Genomic DNA, 7965 nt, shown 5'->3' with positions numbered 1-7965 from the left:
GCTAAACTGCAGCAGCAAGGTAAATGAAACAAATGAAGAACAAAAGATCACCCCCCCGTTAAGCAGCTCTACACTGGTTGCCTGTTAGTTTTAGAATTGATTTCAATATTTCACAATTAAAGCACAGCAGGGTTTGTCTCCCAGCTACATATCAGACTTAACACTTCATGAGCTACAGCACAGCCCGGTCCTCTGGGAGAACTTGGTTGTCAACAGAAGGTGGCTGAGCTCCCACAAGGTCCAGCCAGAAAAGCAAAAGCTGCTCAAGATTGTCTTTTAAATCACTCCAAAAGACACGCTTTACAGAAAAGCCTGTACTTTTTGTTCTGCTTATTAGTGTGCTGATTTATTTGTTTTGTAAATCACTTCACTGACTTTATTCCCTGTTCTGTTTCTCAAGATGTTCTCTGCTAGTGCCTTATGACCCCTCTGTCTCCTTCAACATTTTTCCATCCCTTTCACTCTCCATAACCCTCACTATCCCTTTTTGTCTCTCCCAGATTGTCTCTGTGCCTCTCCCAGCTTCCTGTCTCCCTAATCCTTAATCCTGTGGAAATCGGTCAGGCAGAATGAGCCAGCTTTGATCAGGCTCTCATATCAGGCGTGCTAACAGTGTCAGCACACCCGGATCCCACAGAACCCTGGAGCCCAGGGGGAGAGCTTCAAACAGGCGTTCACCCCCTGACTCTGCTTGAGAGGAAGGGGAAACAGAGGCTGCAGAGTTCCTGTCTCAACTGCCAGCTACAGACTCTGACATCAGTCTTTTTAATTTAGCAAACATTTGCATCGTGATTTAACACCATTTATCTGTGATGGTACCTTCGCTTTTGGCTTTTTTTCCGCACAAACTAAACTTTCTGTGGGAAAAGAGATCAGCAGCCAGTGTAACGCCATTTACGGCTGAAAGCAGCGTACAGTGCAGAGACGTGAAAGTCACTTTAGCTTTTGTCAGTGGCGTCCTTGACAGCATGCATGGAATCTGTGTCACTGGTGTTTTGGTATTGTGATCCACCGTCCAGGGATAATACCTGCCTGAGTGGGAGGCATGTCACAAAACACCTAGTGATATTGTGGCACAAATGCATCATGCAGGAAAATTAGCCTTCCTTAAAGGTCAGTATGCACAGAGCATCTAACAAAGTCAGAAAAAAACGCACACAAACATTGAAACATTAACAAAGCGATTTCTGCTTTGCAGCCGCATTTTAATCCAATCATTCTACTCAGATTGTTTCAGATGGCCACTACAATACAAATGAATTCAGTTTTATTTGTACAGTGCCAAATCATGGCATTTCATATAGATATATATTCTTATAAATCTCAAAGAAACCTGCTGCTTTCACTTGAGGTTAGTGTTTGAGAGGGGCAGCCTTTCTAAAACATGCATTTACTGACTTGGAATGAATGCCATGAGGTACCTAAGTAAGTCACACTGCAAATATTAGAATAAACACTCAGTGCATAAATGTATCAGTGTATTCTTTTAGTAAGCCTGTGTACATATATATATATAAATGTATATATACCCTGCATCGTTACATTAGGATCATGTTAAAGAGTCATTCACAGGGCCTTCGACCTTGCAGAACCAACAGAAACACAAACTTGAACTCACAGCAGATCTACAACAATAGCAGGAGTGTGTTCATTCTCCCCATTTAATCAGTTCAGAAGTGTAATCAGGTACTTTAAATCAGTTAGAGAAATGAAGCATTTAGCAGGGCCAGTCTGCATACAGGATGTGCAACATCTGATGTGTGAGCACCTGCTATAATGAGCTCCATCCTTCAACCAAAGGTGGTGGAGGGCAAACATTTCATAGACAGGATTATAAACCCAGTGATTTTATTATCCTGTCCATGAAATGTTATTGAGGTGTAAATTTTGCAAAAAGACCTTGATAAAAATAATTGATGGGACGCCTCCATCAATTATAGCACCAATTACTGGTCGGCTACGTGAAAGATCAAGATAAATATTTGAATATGGCAAGAAGACAAGGAAATATATGAATAAACTGTAGAATAATATAAATTATTTCTTGTGTTTTAATTGTCTACCTTTGTATGGTCTGCCCCACTGTGTATCTTTTTGCAAAGTAATGTCTGACATCTAGTGGCCAAACCTTTATACTACATTGTTAAGAGGAAACATTTTGTATATGAACACACACACAAAATATTCAGCAACAATTATAAAGTAAAATAAAATAAAATGATGAATTATAAAGTAATTTTTTTCAATTCAACCTCAAATGAATGAATTTCGATTGTTTGTTTTTTTCTTCATTAAAATGTAACATTGGACACTATCTGAATTGTTTAAGTTGCTCATATATTTGCTTGATTATTGCTACGCCTTCATGCTTATCTTTAGTTCACTGAACACACAACAGTGAGCCGGCTAATATACACTTATCTACGTTTTTACAGCTTTTTTATTTACACTTACATTATAAGCGACACCTTTCTGCAGCTGTTGTGTAGCTGACATCAATATGAAATGAGTTTTTAAAATGAATGTCATTCACTTGAAGCCTATAATCTAAATATTCTGCCTGCAATCAAGATCGAGATTAACCATCTTTACACTTCCTTTGTACACTAATATAAGCCATAGTTGGTGGCACCAGAACCAGAGGTGGGACTAAGTCAAGTTCCAAGTCCTAAACAAGTCATAATGCACTCTTCACCTGCAATTTTAATAACAGAATAACGATATACTGGTATTAAAGAGGCCATATTATGCTCTTTTTCAGGTTCATACTTTTATATGGGCAGTCTACTAGAATAGATTTATATGCTTTAATGTCAAAAAACATTATTTTTCTCATACTATACATTGCTGACGCCAACCTGTCATCTTGTTTTGGGTGAACATCAAAGTACCCAAAACACATTTGTCCTTTTAAACAGATCATTGCTGTACAGTGACTGGTACAGAAAAACTAGGCGGGTGTCTGTGGTGGATGCAGCTATCTTTGGTATAATTTTTTCCAACTGGAGCTCAGTAACATTACGTTAGTTCTTCACGACTCCCTCCTGAAACTTGATTGGAGGCTGTCGAATTGGTTCAAACAAAGTGGATCTGGGGAATTAAGTGTTGAATTGCTGGGAATCAATAGTGTTAATGTTAGCTGATTCAAGAAATAAAAGGAAATTATTGATGGAATAGATTTGTGGCACACTTTAAATAACATACTTTTTAACCTTTGGGCTTGGGAGAAGGTATCAAGTATTTTAAAGTCGAAAGGTTTAAGTCCAAGTGAAGTCACGAGTCATTGGTGTTTAAAGTTGCATGTCTTTTTTGAATTTGTCAAGTCTAAAGTAATCAAATTTGTGACTTGAGTTTGACACAAGGTCCAAACCTCTGGCCAGAACAGTAGATTTGTTTTTTTCAACTGGAAACCTTCAGTCTTCAGTATTTAGTTGAGATCATAAGCTCATTCTTTTATATCAGTGATTTCAAATATGTGGCTGCCTGTTCGGTGTATCTACTCCTGCTTCTATGAACAGCTTTTAGATCCAGCTTTAGTTTTATGGTCACTGCTGCAAAAAATACTCCCTTGTGGCATTTTTGATACTCCTCTCTTTGTGAAGTTGTGACTTCTAAAAATGTAAAGCGTTTTATAACAGATATACTGAACAAAAACCAGTGTTCTTCTCAGATGTTCTTCTCAACAACGTGGTTATCATGTGCATGAAATTATATAATTTAGAGGTTCTGTGATCTTAGAGGGTAACTTACTAGGGACCTTATTTTCCCATTTTTGTGTCAAAGTTACTAACAAGTTTGGAATTTGGTCTAAATACCTCCATTAAAAGTGTTTATTTTTGCTATTGACCAGCTCAGATTGTTATTATAAGTGTCTGACAACATTATGGAGAGGACCCTATAGAAAAATTTAACATTTTCAAGTCTGTAAAATCTCCTCTGTGGGCATAGGGTCACAACATAGGGTCACAGCATCCACAGGAACACCACCAGTCTCTCGAGCTTCACAGCCTTGCAGCAGCTGGCTCACCCTCTCTCTCCTCATCCGCTCTTCAATTTGTAATCTTATCCATATACTCTACTCGAATAAATACGAGCGGCCATTAAATTCAAAGGCCACATCCACATTGTCGAAATCAGGTAAATTCTACTGTCCTGTTCTCATCCACCAACATGACATCCGGTTTATACCGTATGCCTGAATCCACTGACTATGACACAAAAACACAGAAAATTAAGGTCCAGGTTGAAAAATACCATAGTTACTCTTAAAATTAGTGTTAACATAACATAAATATTGATGTAAGATTCTGAAGCATTGTACCTATCCTGGTTGCCTGTGGACACTGAATAAAAGAGGGCAGGGTAGCTGAGTGCAGGTTGATGGATGCTGAAGAAGAACCTTATTTGACCTTGAATGAATAAGGCTTTTGGTCAGTGCTGCTCCTGTATCTTGTGGCTGTGCTTCTCTTGCTAAGAACAGATTGTACATAATCTGTAAGAAAAGCAGCTCTTTGCAGAATTTGGTAATCCCCACACTCTTTGGCTGAAGGGAATCCCACTGACCCCTTTCTAAACCCTAATGCCGTCTTTATCTACAGGAAAGACACTGTCTCGCCTGGCATCAGCTAAGCCCTAATAGCAACATTTCCTATTGTCAAGCATGATTATTCATTCATTTGGACTTGAATTGGTGTAAAACCTTCCTCAGATCAATACACATATTTAACAGTGCAGATGGTGGAAAGGAGAAAAAGGTTTTCCTGCACTTTTTCATTGTAATTTAGACTTAATCAAGATGGGAAATTAAAAGCTTTGCAATGTTATGCCTGCATCCCTGTATATTGGCCAAGACAAGAGACTTGCGTGCATGTTTTACAGGAATAGGTCTCTCATGTGATGGTCAACTTTCAATTAGAGAAAAATTATCACATGATTTATAGCATTCTCATGGATTGTTTCACAGCTAAACATGCATTGTTTGGTTAATATCACTGAACAAGGACCAGAATAGCCATGTCTACACCACACATAGAAATCAGGACTTCAGTATTGAAAATGTCTTAACTGACATTCGCAAATGTGTTCAAAGATTTGTGAATCTGCCACTACATTTGAAGGTGAGTACTGAGACTTGTGCACCTTTAACCTGGTGTGCAAAAGTGTATGCAGGTTTGTGGTGTATGGTAATTAAAGTAAAGTCATATAACTTTAGATGCTCCCAAATGCAAATCAGCATTTGGGTATCTGAAGGCACATCAACAAATCACTCCATATTTATGTAAAGGTATTCCCAAGTTTCAGTACACGTGTTTAAATCTGAGTGCATTGTGCTCTCCCAAATGCGTTGAATCTTAAATCTCTATATATCCTTCCTTCACTTGGGCCATCTGTCGACGTGTCCATCTGAGCATCAGTTTGTGTATTCATTAAGGCAAGATATTTCAATAGCTACTATCCAGAATACCCAGAAATTAAATTCAAAGTGGAAGATTGCCGATGACCCATGACATTTTGCTCAATGCTGTTACATCAAAATTTCCCCCTGACCAACCATGACAATGTAGGCTATTTCAAAAACAAATTCATTCCATGAGAGTCCCTAGAGAATAAATTGTAATTGTTTGTCGATCACTTAATTGGTTCTTCATCACTAACATTTCCACTTTAATACAAGAACTCAGATTGCTGTGAAACATCCACGATCTGCATTATATACCATTTCTATTTTAGACAATCCTCTGTTAACCCCACCACCAGGTCAAATTGTAAATTTTATAAACATAATATAAAAACTAAGAGCTCAATTTGGATCACTTGACGACACCAAAGTCTAATGGGAAGATTGACATTGAAATCACTGAGCCTATGTATGCTACCAAGAGGATAAAAGTTTCCCTCAGCCTTCTTTTTGTGCCCCTCAAGCCAAAATGTTAACTTTACCCACAATATATCTCATAATCTGATCAGTGTACTGTCTGTCATGAACTGTTATGAACCTTGGGTTTTACCCAAAGGAGACAAACCCTGATTTAAATGACCCCTTGGTCTTTCAGTTGTGCTGCATACTGATGAGGCTCTTTGAACAGAACAAGACAGAGACTCCCTAACGGCTCTATGAGGCCGTAATGCCCAATGTTAATGACAACAACAAGAAAGACCAGTTAGAGTTAGAGAGAAACACCCAATTAGTGCTCAAATTAAAATTTCTACCTGATGATTGCACTAGATGAAAAGTTAGTTGAGCACCAAACTCACACAGACCATGAATGTCTGCACAAAATATATGGCTATAAACCCACAATGTCAACCTCAACCTCGCGCTCAAGGAAACATCAGAGTATCACCAAAGTCTGTACACAGTGTCATGGAAATCCATCCACTGGTTGTTGAAATATGAACCCAGGTTGAAACTGACTGACTGATATCGCCATCCCTAGAGCCACGCCTCTTGCATGGCTAATAAAAATTACATGTTGTTTGTTCCATCCAACACTCTTATAATGAGGGTTGTATATTACAGCCAGTCAACAATAAGGACCTTTCCTTTGGATGAAGCTTTTTAAGGTATATGTAGATGCAATAATATTTAAGCTAGCACAGCTAGCTGATTGCAGTGTTCAGGATGGAGAGTGAACGTAAAATCCCCAAGGGCAAATTCCCCTGTTGTAGGTATATTAGAGGAACCTCTCAGGATCTATGTCCAATAGAAAAATGTGTCTTATTGCTTATTATAAGCAATCACTACAAATTATGAACACTTGACTAACAATGAAGCATCTACTCTGACTAATGGTAACACTGCAATGCTTGTGTACATTTCTGTACAACACAGATTTGGGTGGTCAAAGGTTAAGGGCACTGTGACCTCACAAAACATGTTTTTGGCCAGAACTCAAGAAGTCAAACACTAATTATGAGAGAGTTTCACACAGATGGGGCCTCCTGAAAGCTCACCCGGTGGAGCTGGTGTCCCATGTACCAAGGCTGAGTCCTTGCTGCAGTGGCCATAGGTTTGACTCCCCTCTATCTCTTAGCTGTCACTATCGATTAAAGGCAACAAAAGCCCCCAAAAATATAAAACAAAAAAGTAATTTCACACAAATGTCAAATAGGATGAAGAGGTGAACACATTTTATATCCAAACGGCCAAAAGTCATCTTCATTGTGACATCATAATAGTCTGCAACAACACTTTTCAGGCCATTATTCAACGCCATAACTCAGGACTAGAAGGGCAGATTGTGACCATATGTGACTTCTCTAAGAAACCTTGTATGTCAGACCAGATGTTTGTCTCAGGGGTTAATAGAGCACTGGTGATCATGAAAAGAAGTTCCATAATCTTAAAATTGCCATGTTTTAACCCATAAGAACCCGGACCCATTTCTCCTTCAAGGAAAATTATGTGGGACATAAAACAGATTAAATAGACCAAACAGAACACATTTCTTTTGGCAATAAACATAATTCTGATTCTGATTCTGATTTTCAGAACATTTAAAGGACGTGTGACACCGTGGGTCCTAATGGGTTAAAGACAAAATCAAAAAAACACAATAAAGTAATCCTTGACAATTTAACTATAATCTAATAACACATTTTATCAAATGTGATCTGGGCTGATTATAATTACTTATTTTTGTAATCCCCAGTAATCAGCCTGTGGTTACTACAGGCTGATCTTCAGGAGCTTGTTGCACTCACTGAAAGAACCGCCTGCTCTGTCCCTTCCTGAAGAGGCCTTTAAGTTTTTGTGAGTCTAATTACTCTCCAGAAGTAGAACAGGAGCAACAGCCTTCATCTACCGTGCTCCTCTCCTGTGGAACCGGCTTCCAGTTTTGGTTCGGGGGGCAAACACCGTCTCCGCATTTAAGAGCAGGCTGAACTCGTTCCTCTTTGATAGAGCTTATGGTTAGGACTGGCTCAGCGGAGTCCTGAACCATCCTTAAGTTATGCTGATAATAT

Source organism: Dicentrarchus labrax, unplaced genomic scaffold (genome assembly GCF_905237075.1).
Source record: "Dicentrarchus labrax unplaced genomic scaffold, dlabrax2021, whole genome shotgun sequence".
In the NCBI taxonomy this organism is placed as follows: domain Eukaryota; kingdom Metazoa; phylum Chordata; class Actinopteri; family Moronidae; genus Dicentrarchus; species Dicentrarchus labrax.
Note: the sequence above shows the minus strand (reverse complement) of the source record.